The sequence below is a fragment of the Zalophus californianus genome, chromosome 11 (genome assembly GCF_009762305.2).
Source record: "Zalophus californianus isolate mZalCal1 chromosome 11, mZalCal1.pri.v2, whole genome shotgun sequence".
Taxonomy (NCBI): Eukaryota; Metazoa; Chordata; class Mammalia; order Carnivora; family Otariidae; genus Zalophus; species Zalophus californianus.
Genome location: NC_045605.1, coordinates 61,688,469 through 61,709,385, shown reverse-complemented (window position 1 = coordinate 61,709,385; position 20,917 = coordinate 61,688,469). Strand labels below are relative to the sequence as shown.

At 37.0% G+C, this 20,917-nt stretch overlaps 1 pseudogene; it reads left to right on the top strand.

Annotated features, from left to right (window-relative positions):
- Positions 1-17,294: 17,294 nt before the first annotated feature.
- Positions 17,295-18,243, top strand: LOC113914912 (annotated as a pseudogene).
- The last annotated feature ends 2,674 nt before the right edge of the window (positions 18,244-20,917 follow it).

Sequence of the window (20,917 nt, the reverse complement as noted above, 5' to 3'; positions counted from 1 at the left end):
TTGAAATTTGTATACAAATCTAATTTTACAAGTACTTCCACTTATTTTGCTGGATTCTCAAGATGGTACTGTAAAATATATAGCACTTTCTCCAATTTTAAGATGAATATATTGATGTTTAGAAAAGATAAGTGATTTATTGTGGCACCTGGGTGGCTCAGTCATTAAGCGTCTTCCTTTGGCTCAGATCATGATCCCAGGTTCCTGGGATCGAGCCCTGCATCGGGCTCCCTGCTCCACGAGAAGCCTGCTTCTCCTTCTCTCACTCCTCTTACTTGTGTTCCTTCTCTTGCTGTGTCTCTCTCTGTCAAATAAATAAATAAAATCTTAAAAAACAAAAAGATAAGTGATTTATTCAAATTCCATCATTAGTAGGAAGTAGTCATATAAGCCAAAGAGGTGTCTTCAAGTTGCAATCCTCCTATATTCCAAGGGAGTTATTAATTGAACAGAATGCAGAATAACATTGATAATATCTGAGAGATTATAAACAAGTAATGTGGCAGCTAGAATTATAAAAAAATAATAATATGTTACACTAATATAACATATCAATGTAGTCTAAATGCAGTATACAGATATCAATACACTATTTTATAAACATATATGCATATAGTGTTCACCATAACCTGACTCAGTAGTTATATCATTTTCCCCTTGTGTATAGGGAAGATGGCATAGTCATGAAATTAGAAATTAAATAAAGGAAAAAGGGAATAATGGATCCTTAAACTGGCTATGCGTTCATAAATTAATATATATTTAATTTATTGGATTATTTTTATAAATGATTTTTATGTAATATAATCATTATCTATATGTATCTATCTATATTAAATTCTGGAATGTTACATTTGTCTATTTTTGAATATTAGAATAGGCAAGGACACAATCTTTTGTCTTTAAGCACTTATTTTTTTTTTAGTTTTTTTTTTTAAAGATTTTATTTGTTCATTTGAGACAGAGATACAGAGAGAGAGACAGAGAGAGCATGAGCAGGGAGAGAGGTAGAGGGAGAGGGAGAAGCAGGCTCCCCGCTGAGCCAGGAGCCCAATGTGGGGCTTGATCCCAGGACCCTGGGATCATGACCTGAGCCGAAGGCAGACGCTTAACCGTTTGAGCCACCCAGACGCCCCTGTTTTTAAGCACTTATGTTAGGAAAGTTGGTTCTGAATTAGTTCAGAGAAATAACTAAATTTCAGAGAAATAAACTTTTTGAAAGGTGTAGTCATTAGCGGTTCTATTCACAGAAGGCTCTGAAAGATTTTGGAGGAAGACTGTTTTAAGAAGATGTTGAATAAATGCTCTTTATATCTACTTCGTGTGCCATTTATGTAGTTAAGGTAGAGAAATGGGCAGTAGACTATACTGATGGAATGCTGAGGAATATATAAAGCAAGATACTTAAATCATCTGTGAGGCAGTGATCTCCTGGAGGAATCAGTCATTATGTCAATCACTAGGTGACCAGATAAAATCAGGATGCACTATGCAGAAATATCTGTGCCTTCTATCCATAGACATTGTAAAATAGTAGAGCACTCTCTGCCCTGGAAACAGGGAAGCCACAGAGTTTTTTATTTACGAATGGGAAGTTGAGCTGACAGCTTCATTTATGTCTTTTTGCTTTTGAGTTTCCTTAAGAGGAAAGTGTGCTAAACCAGACTTGGTGCAGTTATCAAAAATTCCAAATCACAAATTTGTTACCTTAGGAGGAAGTAGGATAAACACTAATGGAGTTGGCAGAGACCAATGCTGAGGCTAGTGTGATGGAACAGGGAGACTAGAAGGCATTTCTAGATTGTTTCATCCTGTCCTGTGTCCAAATATTTTCAAGTACTAGGGTCTAGGCTCCGTTTCTGTCCTTTTCCTGTGGTAGGTTTCAGGGAGTGATGACATGGATCATCTCACTCCTTTGGCTCTAGCTGCAGTTCTAATTGTTATGTGAATCTTCTCTCCTTAGGGGTGGATCAGTGACACAGATCAGGTAGTTATTGGTGGAATTTAGGCTGGGAGATTGTGGAAGTACTTGATGGTTCCATTCTTAGAGAATATTCTCAGACCATGGTAATGTGCCTGAGTCTACTCCAAAGGAACCTATGGGGACATGGCAGTTGCAGGAGAATTTGGAGAGAGACAGAGCTCAGCCTGGTAGGGGGGAGGGTATAGAAAGAAGGAATATCAAGGAATGTTGATAGAGAAAGAGAAATAATCTGATGAAAAGTAAAATGGATAAATAAAAAGGATTTCAAGAGTGAATCGGTAGATACATATTATTTCACAATCACATTCAGAGATAAGTCCCAGAGAACCCAAATATATTTCCATTACTGTTTTTGTCTCTGCATCTTCCTCTGGTTTTGTTTTGTCTTTCTGTCTCTGAATTAGTAGCTGTAACAGTTTAAAAATATGTGTTCTGTGTATGTGTATGTGAGTGCATATGTGTGTATTTAAGTGTAAGTGTGTGCATGTGTTCATAAGAGGGAAAGAGTAGGTGGTGTTTAAATTGGTGTGGATTGAATGTATATTATGTCTCAGCCACTGAACCAGCACTTCTATACAGTGATGGATAAGATTTTTGTCTGACTTTCCTCCTCCAAAATAATTTCTAAATCCATGGGACACAGAGGGACACAACATATATTAATGGGGAAGAGGCATATAATATACATTAACCAGAATGACAAATAGAACATGTGTCAGGTTGGGTGTGGTATGCAGGGTTTATTGGGGAATTGCTGAGAAGTATTCCTGGACATTGTGAGTTCTCTGATGAAATTATAAAAAAATGTTCACTAAACATTCTAATGGTGGTAATGAGGAACAGAGAAAGTTTGGCAAAAGAGGGGTGCTCCAGGCTGAGGAAATATGAAATAACACTGAAGGTTCAAGGACTTTTCTGATGGACCAATTGATGTAAAGATAAATTCTCCCAGGTGAGTTTTTAGATGCTGACATTGGCCAAAGAATAGATACCTTTACATGAAAAGCTGAGAAGCTTGAACTGTACCTTGTAGATGATATAGACCTAATGATCCCTTTAAGCAGAGAACAGAGAGAATTGGACTTAAATTTTAGAAAATTATTTTGGCATCCTAAAGAATGGACTAGAGAGGTATTGATACTCTCAGATAGTTGAGCCTGAACTGTTTCTGTCAGTTGCAGAATTCTGACAATCTTGTTCTATGATAGAATCTCCTGACCCTAAAGAAATCCCTTAACTATTCCTTTGTTTTATCCCTTTTATGTGAGAAGATCAGGTACCTTTTACTTTGCATTTTGTGCTTTCATCAAAAACAATCATCTGTCACCTCGTTAGAGTGTCTCTACAGATGAATGTAAAGTTCTTCTTCCTTAGAACCTGACAGTAAGTCCCTTGCCCTCCCCAGAACTCAGGTGAACTGTACGGTCACCTGCACTTACTGCTGGTGTCCCTTCAGCTAAGTAATCTGAGAAACATGAGAATTAACTTCTTTCTAAACAACTAATTTAGTCTTTGAAGCTCTTGAAGGATTAACTCTCTAAAATGAAGGTTAGTATAGAATGCTGTTGGCTCTAGAGCTGCAAGGAAATTTTCAGAAGAGATACTCAGCATCAGGCACAGGTCTGGGTGTCAGAAAAAGAAAATACAAGGAATAGATCTTTTAGATCTTCAAGTAAATTTTAGAGTGCAAGAAGAGATCAGTTGTATAGAAATGGGTGGAAGAAAGGAAGCAAGAAAAGAAATATTTCTGAGATCCTAATTTTTGATAATACTTTGCATATTTAATCTCAATCCACAGATTATTTTGTATTTTAGATTTCATTAAGGTGAATTTCATATTTATTATTTTTCACCTGTTTTGTTTTAAATTTGTTATTTATTTATATATTTTTAAGTTTTTATTTAAATTCCAGTTAGTTATCGTATAGTATGATACTAGTTTCAGGTGTACACTACAGTGATTCAACACTTCCATACAACACCCCGTGCTCATCGCAAATGCCCTTCTTAGTCCCCATCACCTATTCCACCTATCCCCTGCACCTACCTCCCTTCTGGGAACCACCAGTTTGTTCTTTATAGTTAAGAATCTGTTTCTTGGTTTGACTCGCTCTCTCTCTTTTTTCCCCTTTGTTTGTTTGTTTTATTTCTTAAATTACACATATGCGTGAAATCATATGGTATTTGTCTCTCTGACATTTAGTTTAACATTATGTTCTCTAGCTCCATCCTTGTTGTTGCAAATGGCAAGATTTCATTCTTTTTTTGGGTGACTAAGATTCCATTGTATGTATATACCACCTCTTCTTTATCCACTCATTGGTTGATGGACAGTTGGGCTCTTTCCATAATATGGCTATTGTTGATAGTGCTGCTACAAACATCGGGGTGTGTGCATCCCTTTGAATTAGTATTTTTGTATTCTTTGGGTAAATACCCAGTAGTGCAATTGCTGGATTGTAGGGTATTTCTTTTTTTAACTTTTTAAAAAAGGTTTATTTATTTATTTTAGAGTGAGAGAAAGAGAGAGTGCACATGCCTAGGGGGAGGGGCAGAGGGAGAGGGAAAGAGTCTTAATATCCGACCTGGGGCTGAATCTCATGACCCTGAGATCACAACCTGAGCCCAAGCCAAGAGTTGGATGCTCAATACACTCTGCCCTCCAGGTACCCCCTATTTTTAACTTTTTGAGGAAACTCATACTGTTTTCTAGAGTGGCTGCCCCAGTTTGCATTCCCACCAACAGTGTAAGAGGGTTCCCCTTTCTCTACTCCTTGCTAACACCTGTTGTTTCTTGTGTTGTTGATTTTAGCCATTCAGTCTATTACTTTTTGCTTCGAATGTTTTGAAATTATATATATATATTTTAAAGATTTTATTTATTTATTTGAGAGAGAGAGAATGAGAAAGAGAGAGAGAGCACATGAGAGGGGGGAGAGTCAGAGGGAGAAGCAGACTCACCGCTGCGCAGGGAGCCCGATGCCCGACTCGATCCTGGGACTCCAGGATCATGACCTGAGCCGAAGGCAGTCACTTAACCAACTGAGCCACCCAGGCGCCCCTTGAAATTATATTTTGAAGTGGATAAATATTCTTGATTCTCATGTATCTTATGTCTCTTCTTTTTAAGAATTGTTACCTTGAATTCTGTTGTTTCATAACAGGTCTACTGGTACACCACCATTTATCTCATTTCATTTTTTAAGTACTTCAAAAAAATTAGCAGTGCTTTGTCATTTAAAAATGTTTTATAAAAAATTTGTCATACATACACAAAATTGAAAAAATAGGGTATCAAACAACCATATATCCATATTCAAGCGTTGTTAGTATTTTCACATGTATGTTTCACATGTGCACATGCAAACACATGCACGTGTAATTTCTGAAACATGTTAAGGTAAATTACAGATATTATGATACTGCATCCATAAATGCTTCAGTATACTTGTCTATAAAATGGATTTTTGTGATATAACCACTGTTCTATATTGTGTCTCTGTGTGCGTATGTGTCTTTGTGTATCTGTGTGAAATTGTTGAAGGCATTAGGTAGTTTTCTATGTATTATATCATATTTTTATATTTTTATTATATATGGAATCAGGAACTCTTATTTAGACTACTGAATAAGTGGTGCTCTGAGTGCAACATTGAGTCACATTAGGATATACAGAAAATTTCATTATTCCCTTATTAATGATGCTAGATTTGATTAATGATAAAGTGACAGTGTGACTTCTTTGTAAAGCTCATTTTAGCTGTACCTGTTTCTGGACATGGTTATCTGCTTCCTATAAAAGCCAAGTTTGTTTCTTAATGTGACAGCAAATTTATCTAGGGATAAAATAGGGAGAGGAAGGAGGGAGGGCTGAGGACAGAGTTTCTTATAATGCCAAACATTAACTAAAAGCACAATAAATACAGAAAATGTACAAATCACAGGTGAGCAGTTCAATAAATTTCCATAAAGTGATAAAATCCATGTAACCACAACTCATTTGAAACAGAATTTACTAGCAAACAAAAAACCCAGTATGATGTTTAATTTTATATGCCAACTTGACTGGGTCACACAGTGTTCAGATATTTGGTTAAAAATGATTTTTAGGTGTGTCTGTGAGTGCATTTCTGCATGAGATTAACATTTGAATCAGTAGACTGAGTAAAGCAGATTGCCTTCCCCACTGTGGATGGGTCTCATCCAATCTGGTGAAGGCCTGAATGAAATAAAAGATTGAGTAGGAATTCTTTTTCTTATCTGACTTTGAGTTGGGACATAGTCTTTCCTGTCTTTAGTCTTGGAATCAGATTCAGGCAGGAGTTACAGGAATTGGCTTTCTTGGTTCTCAGGGCCTTAGACTCATACTGGAACATACACTATCAGCTGTCTTGGTTCTCTGGCCCATGGAGTAGGACCAGAACTATACCATTGGCTCTCCTGGATCTCCAGCTAGCTGAATGTAGATCTTAGTGAGCCCATTCCTTATGGATGAGCCCATTCCTTACAATGTTAATCACTATCTCTATGTATGTATATATGTATGTATCTATCAATCAATCAATTGATCAATTGATCTATCATCTATCACTTATTGTTTCTGTTTCTCTGGAGAACTCAGACTAATATGCCCCTTTGCAGTCCCTACCCACCAAAAAATAACCACTATCCTAATTCCTATCACTGTCTACCAGTTTTGTCTAGTTTTAACTTTATATAAATGAAACCATTACACTATGGTCACATTTATATCTGGCTTTTAAAATTTCACCTCTTGGGGTGCCTGGTGGTGCAGTCTGTTGAGTATCTGACTCTTTGTTTTGGCTCAAGTTGTGATCTCAGGGTCGAGAGATCAAGCTCCACATTGGCCTCCACACTCAGCATAGAGTCTGCTTGAAATTCTCTCTCCCTCTCCTCCTGCTCATGCTCTCTCTCTCTCAAATAAATAAATAAATCTTTTAAAAGAATTCAACTCTAATGAGATCCATCCTGGTCATTTCATGTAGCAGTGATTTGCTTATTTCCTTTGCTGTATGTTATTGTGCGGTGTGAATATACCATACTTTATTGATCTATTCTACTGTTGACATTAAAGCTCTTTCTATTTTTGGCCTGTAGTATGCAACCTCAAAAATGGCTCCCACTGATCCCTACCTCTCACTGTAATAATAAGCCCTGTGTAATCCTCTCCCCTCAGTTGTGGGTTTTAGTGACTCCCTTCTAGCAAATCAAATGGGGCAGGGTTGATGGGATGTCACTTCCAAGTTTTGGTTTCAAAAAGACTATAGCTTTTATTTTGAGCAACTTATTTTGCTCTCTCTAGCCCACTCACTCTGAGAGGAGCTAACAATGAGCTGCTTCCTAGAGACACCCACAAGGCAAGGAAAGTACATATGGACCGATAGCTCACAAGGACCTGAGGGTTTTCAATGGTCATGTGGTTTCTTGGTAGTGCATGCCCCTCAATGAACAGTGAGATAACTGTGGCTCCCACTGCTGTATACTCTTGTGTTTTAACCCCCCATTTTTTGGCAAAATGCACATAACACAAAATTTACCATTAACCATAGTTAAGTGTACAATTTAATGTTACTAAATACATTTATGATGTTTTGCAACCAAAACCACCATCTATCTCCTTAACACTTTCCATCTTATAAAACTGAAACTCTATACCCATTAAATAATAACTCCCCACTACTCACTTGCACAGCCCTTGGCAATCGCCATTTTATTTTCTGCCTCTATGATTTGGACTACTCCAAAAATGAGCTATTGGGACTTCATCAAGATAAAAAGTTTTTGCACAGTAAATAAAAGAACCAACAAAACTAAAAGGCAACCTATGGAATGGGAGAAGATATTTGCAAATGACATAATGGATAAAGGGCTGATATCCAGGATCTATAAAGAACCTCACAAACTCAACACCCCCCCCAAAAAAATTAATCCTGTCAAGAAATGGGAAGAAGACACGAACAGACACTTCTCCAAAGAAGACATACAAATGGCTAACAGACACATGAAAAAATGCTCCACATCACTTGCCATCAGGAAGTACAAATCAAAACCACAATGAGATACTACCTTACTCCATTTATAATGGCCAAAATTAACAAGACAGGGAACAACAAATGGTGGCGAGGATGTAGAGAAAGGGGAACCCTCTTTACACTGTTGTTGGGAATGCGAGCTGGTATAGCCACTCTGGAAAACAGTATGGAGGTTCCTCAAGACATTAAAAATAGAGCTACCTTATGACCCAGGAATTGTACTACTGGGTATTTACCCCAAAGGCACAGATGTAGTGAAAAGAAGGGGCACCTGCACCCCAGTGTTCATAACAGGAATGTCCACAATAGCTAAACTATGGAAGGAGCCAAGATGTCCTTTGACAGATGAATGGATAAAGAAGATGTGGTTCATATATACAATAGAATATTACTTAGCCATCAAAAAGGAGGAAAACTACCATTTGCATCGACATGGATGGAACTGGAGGGTATTATGCTAAATTAAATAAGTCAAACAGAAAAACAATTATCATATGATTTCACTAATATGTAGAATATAAGGAATAGGGCAGGGGACCACAGGGGAAGGGAGGGAAAACTGAATGGGAAGAAATGAGAGGGAGACAAACCATGAGAGACTCTGGACTCCAGGAAACAAACTGAGGGATGGGGTGATGGGCAGTAAAGAGGGCACGTGATCTGACGAGCACTGGGTGTTATATGCAACTAATGAATCACTGAACACTACACCAAAAACTAATGATGTACTATATGTTGGCTAATTGAACTTAGTAAAAACATTAAAAAAATAAAAATAAAAATCTCATGTAATTGGAATCATACAATATTTGTCTTGTTACTGGCTTATTTCACTTAGCATGATGTCCTCAAGTTTCATCCATGTTGTAGCATGTGTCAAAACTTCTTTCCTTTTTAAGGCTGAGTAATATTCCATTGGATGTGTATACCACACGTTGCTTATCCATTCATACATCAAAGGACATTTGAGTTGCTTTCATGTTTTAACTATGGTGAATAATGAATCTACGAATATGGATGTACAAATATCTCTTCAGGTCCCTTCTTTCAATTCTTTTGTCTATCTATCTGGAAATGGAACTGCTGGATCATATGGTAATTCTATTTTTAATTTTTTGAGGAACAAACATACTGTTTTCTACAGTGGCTGTACCCTTTTACTTTCCCACCAATAGTGAATAAGAGTTCAAATTTATTCACACCCTTGCTATTCCTTACTTTTTTTTGTATAGTAGCCATCCTAATGGATATGCTATCTCTTAATTTCCAATGTATTAGTTTTTGTCTTTTTTAAAAAATATTTCTATTTATTTATTTGACAGAGAGACACAGCGAGAGAGGGAACACAAGCAGGGGGAGTGGGGGAGGGAGAAGCAGGCTTCCCGCTGAGCAGGGAGCCCAATGCGGGGCTCGAGCCCAGGACCCTGGGATCATGACCTGAGTGGAAGGCAGATGTCCAACAGACTGAGCCACCCAGGCACCCCAAGTTTTTGTCTTTTTATAGGAACTAATCATCAGGTACAATTAGGAATAGAAATGGTAATAATTATTAACTATATTTTGTTCCTGATCTTTGGGGAAAATATTTCAAATATTTTCAAGCATGATGATTGGTGTGGGAGTTTTAGGAACATAGGCACTATGCAGTATGCAGATTTCTATTTGTTCTTGTCTTTTTGTTGAGGTCACTTCCCTAGTTTGATGTCAAGTAGCAAATTCATACAAATAAAGTTATATATGATAACCTTTCTATTATATTTTATAATGTATTTTGGGAATTTATTCTGTTTCTCTTTTTATGATTAATAAGTGTTTTCAAAATTTTAGTAGTTTTTCTGAAAAGTGATGTTCCTTGTTGATTTTTTTGGTTATAGTTTTTCTATTTTATTATTTGAATCATTTATGTTTGTTATTCTTTTCACCCTCTAGTAATTATTTTGCCATTTCTGATTAGTTAGAATGGATACTTAAACTACTTATTTTCAGCATGCTTTCTTTCCAAATATATGCATTTAATGCATGCTCTTTTTCCTACAGACAATTGTGGTTTTATCAGACAAGTTTTTTGGAGTAAATACTTTCCAAATAACTCAGGTGTACTTGCCCTGTCACCAATGAGATATATGAAGAAGTAAAAGAGTTTTTTTTTTTTTTCTTCTCAGAAATCTGGTGAGGACAAAATATTATGAAGGGGAAGAGTGACCAATATTGTGACATGCAAGAGAAGTCATAAAAAAGAGTGAGAAGAATAAAGGGGTCAGTTTACACTGAGCTATGAAAATAGGGGGCCCATTAAGACATTGAGAAGAGAGCAAGTAGTAAGAAATATATTCCAATGTATTTAAATTCCTCCTTTTGGAAATGCTTTATTATTTATTTCTTAAGAAACATTATTTTGTAATCACTATGTTACAGACATTCCTCTAGTAACTGAGAATACAACTATGATGATAACCATGGTCTCTACCTTCTGGGAACTAATAACCTTGTGAGAATGAGAAAAAAGAAATGAATACAATATAGCCTTAAGTAGGTACTAGCAAAATTAACAGGCAAAGTAAAGAAATAGAGTTTTTTGTTAAGATTTTATTTATTTATTTTACAGAGAGAGAGAGAGCGAGAGAGGGAACACAAGCAGGGGGAGTGGGAGAGGGAGAAGCAGGCTTCCCGTGGTGCAGGGAGCCCGATGTGGGGGTCGATCCCAGGACCCTGGGATCATGACCTGAGCTGAAGGCAGATGCTTAACGACTGAGCCACCCAGGCGCCCCAGAAATAGAGTGTTAAATACAAAGGTTAGGGAGGGCTTCTTTGAGGCAGAGGTATTTGAAGAAGGACTGAATGAAGAGAGAGAACAAGACTTCTGAAAGCATTGGAGAAGGGTGTTCCAGGTTGTATAAACACAAAGGTAAAATAACAGGGATGAAAATGATCTGATAATATTTGAGGAGAGATACCAAATATCATGTGGCTAGAGTGGAGTGAAGGAAGGAGTGAGTGGCAGGAGGTGCCTTTGAAGAGCACCTCAAAGGCAAACTGACCATCTGAAGAAGTTTAGATTGGATAATGTGAATAAAGAAGGAAGGGGATGAATAGATTAGCAGTTTCATCCCACAGGGTAACTGTATCAGGAAGATTGTGTAAATGGTAAATTTGAATATTATTACAAGGAGGAGTGAGAGAGCAAAGGAAAGGGGGGGGGATTCGTGGACAAGATAATGAATAAAAGAAAAGATCAACCAGGGTTTCCAATGGTGGCTTTGAAATGTAACTGGGAAAGAAGAAATCATACACATTCTATCATCTTGGCAAAAGAATTGATTACTTGGAAAAATGAGTAAGCAATGAAAAAAATCTTGTCCTATAGTCTCAATGTAGGGATAAAGAATTTGCAAAAGAGATGCCCTAGTGGCTATTAATTAAACAATGTCAAAGTCTCAAAGATACAATAGTACCCATCCCAGGGGAAGTAGGGCTTTAATAAAAACATAAATACCCTCTCTTGAGTATATTAAATAGTGTGCTCCACAGAGCTGCCAAGTGGTGTTACAAAGTTTCACTTAGAGATTTAGAGATCAAGGTAAGTCATATCAAGATTAAAGTGTGGAACACAGTGTGAGAGATGGGGAAAGGTCATATGCCAAATCCATATAGATAGATGGAGGGCAAGTCAAATTATGAAGAGGGAAAGCACAATCATACTCATGACTTCCAATGGCTACACATGTTTTCCTAAATATGTGTATACCTATGACCAGCTGAAGTCTCATAGGCAAAAACAACAGGATTCCAAAGCTAATGAAGAAGATGCACTGATATATCCTGTATCCATTAAGCTACTGTTTTTGAATCCATATATAGGTGTCAAATATGATAGCAAGAGGGAAAGGGTGGACTTTATTTCTTCTAAAACATATAGTAAAGATAATCAATCAATAAATATATTTTTAATGCAAAAATTTGTGAAGAAATTAGCATGGATTTAAGGGATAGAGTTTTGTAAAAATACAACCCAAAATTAAGGTTGTGAAGCAACGGATAAAGGGAATGATGACCATGAAATTGAGGGATTAAGCAGAGATAAAATGAGAGCGTGTGTATAATCTTTTCTCACCCTCGTCAGATATGTGACACATGGAATGAGGCATATATGTGGGCTGTGGTGGAGATAATTGGAATAGGGTAGAGTAAGAAGATTTAAGGTTGAGAAATGACTGCTAGAAAATTCCAGGGAGGACCTTCGAATTAAGAAATCAGAGAGGAAGGACTGGGATGTAGTCTTATTTCTGAACATGATCCAGGCTGTGGGATACATAAATAAATGTTGAAATAATAGGTCTGTACACAGTTGTAGAATGATTAAGTGACTGGGTGCTTTCAGCAATATTTATAGACTTAGAAATGATGTTTTCTCAGAGAGAGAAGAAGCTCCATTTAAAAGGAATCTTTTGGGGTGCCTGGGTGGCTCAGTCAGCTAAGTGTCAACTCTTGGTTTTGGCTCAGGTCATGATCTAAGGGTTGTGAGATTGTGCGCCACATTGGGCTCTGCACTCAGTGGGCGTCTGCTTGAGGATTCTCTTCCTCTGCCCCTCCCCTGCTATTTCTCTCTCTCTCTCTCAAATAAATAAATAAATAAATAAATAAATAAATAAATCTTTAAAAAATCTTTTGGAAAATCCACAATTATAAGTGGGATTAATTTATTTTTTTGGGACATGGCTTATTTTATTTTTTGTTTGTATTTTATGCAACTCTAAAATTTATGCAACTCTAAAAGTGACTGAGATAGAGTATTGAAGAGTCCATAGACCTTTATGGGTAGACCTATGGACTACCTTAATCCCAAAATTATAGGATTATGTTCTGGCAGTCTACTGTGCTTTCTTTCCTCACTTTATCCTTGTGCATTCCATTTTGAACAAAATTTCTTCCTCCTCCTCCCCCTCCTCCCTTGTCATCATCATATTCTCCTTCTCCTTCTTCTTCTTTTTCTTTCTTCTTCTTCAATAGTTGTGCAAGTGTTAGCATAGTCTGACTTCTCTGTGGAGTTTTTATTGCCTCATCACCACACTTAACAGCACTGTGCCCAAATTTCTATCATAGCACTAGCCATTCAGTTTTCAAATTTCTCCTTTGGAAATTTATCTTCCTCAGTACACAGGGGCCTTCTTTTTGTTTTTTTAAGATTTTATTTATTTATTTATTTATTTATTTATTTATTTATTTATTTATTTATTTATGAGAGAGCAATCAGGGGGAGGAGCAGAGGGAGAGGAGCAAGCAAACTCTGCTGAGTGCAGAGCCTGATGCCTGCATCAGGCAGTCATCGGATGACCGGATGACCCTGAGATTATGACCTGAATTGAAATCAAGAGTCAGATGCTTAACTGACTGAGCCATCCAGATCCCCATGGGTCTTCTTGAGAGTATGTGACAGGTCTTATTCAAATTCGCATTTTAATCACCTAATCATTGCTGGCACATATATGACCTGTGAGATATTTAATGGGACAAATTGTGAAGTGTACTCCTCCACCTCCATTGTGTATTCTCCAGTGAAAAACAGAAGAATTGTATCTTTAACCTTTATCTTCTCATTAACCAACTGAGAACTTCAAAAGAGATCTTCTCCAGCCTCAGTAAGCCAAATTTACATATATATTCTCTTCCCAGAAAGAATTTCCCAAATTATTTTATTTTGCTAAATGTGATTAGCTTCAAATGGCTGCAGTTGTTTTCCAGGTACTTGCTTTGTTCTGTGTTTCAAGTAGAGTGTACTAACCTTCATATGTTTTATCTCTGGTGAGTGCCATTCAGCTCTGAATTCCCCCCAATGTCCACATCTCCCCTAAATTCGAATGAAATTTTTCTGTGCATTATATACATCACACTCAGTCACTTAAGTTGTTCAGTAATAGCTGTCTCTCATGTTGATTGCTCCAAATACTTAATTCACTATAAATGGGTTTATAGCCTCCCCATAGTTAGGAAGAGGACTCAAAACAAAGTCCCTTGAAATTCTTCTGTGCAATGAAGAAGGACGCATCCATAAAGACACTAATATCCCAGGTAGAAAACAGTATTGGTAGGCGATAAATTATGTTGGTAAAGTTCTTCTGAGTTCTCCTTTTCTATGTAAGTCTGAGATAGTATTTGAAAATTGTCTAGCACAAACAATTATCCAGTCTCCAGGCGGCCCATCCCTAGAGTTTCATTAGTGGTTGTTTCACTATGTGGACTCTCCAAATGATAGGCTTATCTATATTAATGTAATTTTTTTCCTTTCTTTTTTTATTATTACTATGTTATGTTAATCACCATACATTACATCATTAGTTTTTGATGTACTGTTCCATGATTCATTGTTTGCGTGTAACACCCAGTACTCCACGCAGAATGTGCCCTCGTTAATACCCATCACCAGGCTAACCCATCCTCCCATCCCCCTCCACTCTAGAAGCCTCAGTTTGTTTTTCAGAGTCCATTGTCTCTCATGGTTCGTCTCCCCCTCCGATTTCCCCCCCTTCATTATTCCCCTCCTGCTATCTTCTTCTTCTTCTTTTTTAACATATATTGTATTATTTGTTTCAGAGGTACAAGTCTGTGACTCAACAGTCTTGCACACTTCACAGCGCTCGCCATAGCACATACCCTCCCCAATGTCTATCACCCAGCCACCCCATCCCTCCCACCCCCCACCGCTCCAGCAACCCTCAGTTTGTTTCCTGAGATTAAGAATTCCTCATATCAGTGAGGTCATATGATACATGTCTTTCTCTGATTGACTTATTTCACTTAGCATAACACCCTCCAGTTCCATCCACGTCTTTGCAAATGGCAAGATTTCATTCCTTTTGATGGCTGCATAATATTCCATTGTATATATAAACACCACATCTTCTGTATACATTCATCTGTCGATGGATATCTTGACTCTTTCCACAATTTGGTTACTGTGGACATTGCTGCTATAAACATCGGGGTGCACGTACCCCTTCAGATCCCTACATTTGTATTTTCAGGGTAAATACCCAGTAGCGCAATTGCTGGATCATATGGTAGCTCTATTTACAACTTTTTGAAGAACCTCCATACTGTTTTCCAGAGTAACTGCCCCAGCTTGCATTCCCGCCAACAGTGTAGGAGGGTTCCCCTTTCTCCACATCCCCACCAACATCTGCCATTTCTTGACTTGTTAATTTTAGCCATTCTGACTGGTGTGAGGTGATATCTCATTGAGGTTTTGATTTGGATTTCCCTGATGCCAAGCAATGTTGAACACTTTTTCATGTGTCTGTTGGCCATTTGGGTGTCTTCTTTGGAAAAATGTCTGTTCATGTCTTCTGCCCATTTCTTGACTGGATCATTTGTTCTTTGGGTGTTGAGTTTAAGAAGTTCTTTATAGATTTTGGATACTAGCCCTTTATCTGATATGTCATTTGCAAATATCTTCTCCCATTCTGTAGTTGTCTTTTGGCTTTGTGGACTGTTTCTTTTGCTGTGCAAAAGCTTTTTATCTTGACAAAGTCCCAATACTTCATTTTTGCCCTTGCTGCCCTTGCCTCTGCCAATGTTTCTAGGAAGATGTTGCTGCGGCTGAGGTCGAAGAGGTTGTTGCCTGTGTTCTCCTTTAGGATTTTGATGGACTCCTGTCTCACATTGAGGTTTTTCAACCATTTTGAGTCTATTTTTGTGTGTGGTGTAAGGAAATGGTCCAGTTTCATTCTTCTGCATGTGGCTGTCCAATTTTCCCAACACCATTTGTTGAAGAGACTGTCTTTTTCCCATTGGACATTCTTTCCTGCTTTGTCAAAGATGAGTTGACCATAGAGTTGAGGGTCCATTTCTGGGCTCTCGATTCTGTTCCATTAATCTATGTGTCTGTTTTTGTGCCAGTACCATACTATCTTGATGATGACAGCTTTGTAATAGAGCTTGAAGTCTGGAATTGTGAGGCTGCCAGCTTTGCTTTTCTTTTTCAACATTCCTCTGGCTATTTGGGGTCTTTTCTGGTTTCATACAAATTTTAGGATTATTTATTCCATTTCTTTGAAAAAAGTGGATGGTATTTTGATGGGGATTGCATTGAATGTGTAGATTGCTCTAGGTAGCATTGACATCTTCACAATATTTGTTCTTCCAATCCATGAGCATGAACGTTTTTCTATTTATTTGTGTCTTCCTCAATTTCTTTTATGAGTATTTTATAGTTTCCTGAGTACAGATTCTTTGCCTCTTTGGTTCAATTTATTCGTAGGTATTTTATGGTTTTGGGTGCAATTGTAAATGGGATCGACTCCTTAATTTCTCTTTCTTCTGTCTTGTTGTTGGTATATAGGAATGCCACTGATTTCTGTGCATTGCTTTTATAACCTGCCACTTTACTGAATTCCTGTATGAGTTCTAGCAGTTTTGGGGTGGAAGCTTTTGGGTTTTTCACATAAGGTATCATATCATCTGCAATAATGTAATTTTTGAATTTTGAATTATAAGTGAAAATACTCTGACAATTATTTCTTTCTCATTTTTCAATCATTTTTTCAAAATGATTGTTATAATTTCTTTTATTTCAAAACCTGTTATGATTGGATGGGAGTGTGTTTTCTGAGACAATGTATGGAAATTAGTTGCTGGTTTGCTTCTTATTTAATTTCATTATTTAATGAACTTTTATAATTAAGAATTTTTATGTGCCCGACCATTTATAATATATGTGAATAAACAAGCATAAGTCTTTATTTTTGTCCTCAAAATCAGACACTAGTTTCACTAGCATATGTGAAAATGCTTATACACATGTACACACACAGTTGCACACTTTACCTTTAGTGTTTGCATGTCCCTAATAAGGGCATGGTTGAGATTACAAATACCAAAAAATCACCCTGCACTTTAAGTGTGTGTAAAAGTACCGATATGCAGAGCCTAGAACTTTATTTTCTAACCTGGTTTTATCTAGATTTCTGATTATGAACTTTTATGTCAGAGAGATGTTTTTCTCTTATCTCTTCTTCTTGTTTAACATTGTCTAGTATGGAATATGGCTGCAGAGTCAGATTGATTCTGGTGCTATTTTACACTCAAGTGAGGCTAGCAGAATATGAGAAGAGTAGTTTATGTTCATTCTGAATGGAAACAAGGAAAGGTTAAAGTGTTGTTTTACATTTTACCAAGAATCTGGACAAAGGGAGAAGAGAAAAATTCACTAATGGGAAGTCAATAATTGTATCCACAACACAATTGTGCAAAAAATTGTGGCAGAAAGAAGGACTATGCCTAAGGACACCCAGTTCCATCATTCTTCGTTCCACCTCCTGGGTATCCCTGGGCTGGAAGCTGTGCACATCTGGATTGGATTTCCCTTTTTCTTTGTGTATCTTATTGCACTCCTGGGAAGTGCTGCTGTCCTGTTTGTGATCCAGACTGAGCATAGTCTCCATGAGCCCATGTACTACTTTCTGGCCATCTTGGACTCCATCGACCTGGGTTTGTCCACAGTCACCACCCCCAAAATGCTGGGTATCTTCTGGTTCAAATTCAGGCATATATCTTTTGAAAGCTGCCTTTCCCAGATGTTCTTCATCCACTTCTTCACTGCCATGGAGAGCACTGTGTTGGTGGCCATGGCCTTTGACTGCTGCATTGCCATTTGTAAACCCCTTTGGTATACCCTGATCCTCACCAGCAAAATCATCAGCATCATTGCAGGCATTGCTGTTTTGAGGAGCCGGTACATGGTGGCCTCACTAGTGGTTCTTCTCCTGAGGCTACCCTTCTGTGGCCACTATATCATCCCTCATACCTACTGTGAACACATGGGCATTGCCCGTCTGGCCTGTGCCAGCATCAAAGAGAACATTCTGTTTGGCCTTGGCAACATTTCTTTCTTATTACTTGATGTGCTCTTTATAATTCTCTCCTATGTCAGGACCCTCCATGCTGTCTTCTGCCTGCCCTCCAGGGATGCTTGACTCAAAGCTCTCAACACCTGTGGCTCCCACATGGGTGTTATCTTAGCTTTTCTCACACCAGCATTTTTCTCTTTCTTGACACACCGATTTGGCCACAATATTCCTCAATATATCCACATTTTCTTGGCCAACCTATATGTGGTTTTTCCACCAGCCCTCGATCCTATAAAACTATGGGGTCAGGACCAAGCAGATTAGGGAGTGAGTCCTGAGGGTTTTCCTCAAGACAGATAGCTAACCAGTCAGAGGTCTTGGAAAGTCTGTGTTAGATTTCATGTTTCCTTCATTGTAAAAGTAGTTACCTTATGTCTGACCCAGTAGTAAAGAGGAAGAATTGAGGGGGGATATTGAGACTGGTAACATTGTCTTTGAATGCAGGTTTTATATTTAAAGTTAATGATATGTACATTGATAATATCAGACTGGAACAATTGGATAGCCACATGCAAAAAGATTAGTTTAAATCCTTACATTACATCATAGAAAAGTTAATCTACAATGGACAAGAGACCCAAAGACAAGAGCTAAAGTATAAAAACCAACATAAAAATTATTTGTAATATTGCTCACATAAAATTTTATAGATATGACAATAGCAAGAAATATTTTTAAAATTGGACTTCACTAAAATTAAAATAATATATATTTTTCTTCAAAAGATACTAGTAATACAATGAAAAAAGAAGACATAATCTGAGAGAAAATATTTATACCTCATGTGTACGATAAAGGGCTTGTATAAACATATATAAAGAACTCTTGTAATTCCATTATAAAGTGTCAGATTACTCAATTAAAATAGAAAAAATATCATACATACATTTTTTAATAAACATAAATAACTAGTCAATAAGTACATAAAAATGCTCTTTATGATTCATCACTATAGATATGAATATTTAAAACCACAGTGTTGAATGTCAGTCCCTCTCTGTCCAATACAAATTCCCTTAAAGGTGTATTTCCTGAGAGTACTTCTCGGTGTATCTTCTATATGAAACTCTCCATCTCAGAAGCTATTTCTAGGGAACCAAGTTGACAAAAGGTATTTTTTTTTTTATGATGCATTTTCAACATTTTGGTGTCATGTTTATATTTTCACTTTGAGGGTTTTTTTTTTATCTCTTTTTGGACTTTTTTTAATGTCCACTACAGTTTTAATGAGTTAAGCATAAAGCTACTCCCACATGCTACTACACATAAGTTTACAAATCCTTATATCTTTTTTTGGTAATTTATTTTATTTTTAAGCTTTTACTTAAATTCCAATTAGTTAATATACAATGTAATATTTGTTTCAGGTGTATAATATAGTTATTTAACATTTCCATACAACACCTGGCGCCCTTCTAATCCCCATCACGTATTTAACCCATTCCCCCACCCGCCTACCTTCTGGTAACCATTAGTTTGTTCTCTATAGATAAGAGTCTGTTTTTGTGATACATGCACCTTGACGTTTATAGCAGCATTATCTACAATAGCCAAATTATGGAAACAGCTCAAGTGTCCATCAACTGATGAATGGAAAAAGATGTGATGTGTATATATATATACAATGGAATATTACTCAGCCATAAGAAAGAATAAATCTTGAGCCATTTGCAATGACATGGGTGGACCTAGAAAGTGTAATGCTAAGTGAAATAAGTCAGTCTGAGAAAGACAAATACCATATGATTTCACTCATATGTGGAATTTAAGAAACAAAACAAATGAGCAAAGGGAAAAAGAGAGAGAGAGGCAAATCACTTTGAGATTTTTCAAAGCTGATATGTTTTATTAAGCTTGAAGCTTTTAGTTATTTTTTCTTTGGTTTTCAACAATGTTACTTTTTAAATTATGTTCAGTTAGCCAGCATATAGTACATCATAAGTTTTTGATATAGTGTTCAATGATTCCTTAGTTGCATATAACACCCAGTTCTCATACTTGATGTGCTGTTCTTTTTAAAAAAAATGTCATTATGATTGAAATTTGTAGATTTTTTAAAAAACGTTTTATCTGAGTATAGTTAACACACAATGTTACATTAGTTTCAGGTGTACATCTAGTAATTCAACATCTTTATATATTATTCTATGCTCACCGCAATTGTAGCTGCCATCTGTCACCATACAACACTATTTGAATAACATTGACTATAAACTCTATGCTGTACCTTTTATTTCCAGTGAATTACTCATTCCATAACTGGAAGCCTGTATCCCCCCACTCCCCTTCCCTTTGTGCACATCCCCTCATTCTCCTCCCCTCTGGTAATCATTAGTTTGTTCTCTATATTCATAGGCTTGATTCTGATTTCTGTTTGTTTATTCATTTGTTTTTTTAAGATTCCACATATAAGTGAAATTATATGGTATTTGTCTTTCTCTGTCTGACTTGTTTCACTTAGTATAATGCTGTCTAGGTCCATCCATGTTGTCACAAATGGCAAGATCTCATCTTTTTTATGGCTAATATTCCGCCATGCATGTATGTGTGTGTGTGTGTGTGTGTGTGCACGCATGTGTACATATGCTACGTATTCTTTATCCATTCACATATCAGTGGACACTTAGGTGGCTTCCATTGGTTAATGCAGATAATGCTCAATAAACATAGGGATACACATATCTTTTCAAATTAATGTTTTGGGGTTTTTTTTTGGTAAATACCCATGGTGGAATTATTGCATCATATGGTATTTCTATTTTTAATTTTTTGAGGAGCCTTCATACTGTTTTCCATATGGCTGCACCAATTTACATTCCCACCAACAGTGCATGAGGGTTTCTTTTTCCTTACATCCTTGCCAACACTTGTTCTTTCTTGTCTTTTTGATTCTAACCATTCTGGTAGGTGTGAGGTGTTATCTCATTGTGATTTTGATTTGCATTTCTCTAATGATTAGTGATGGTGAGCACCTTTTC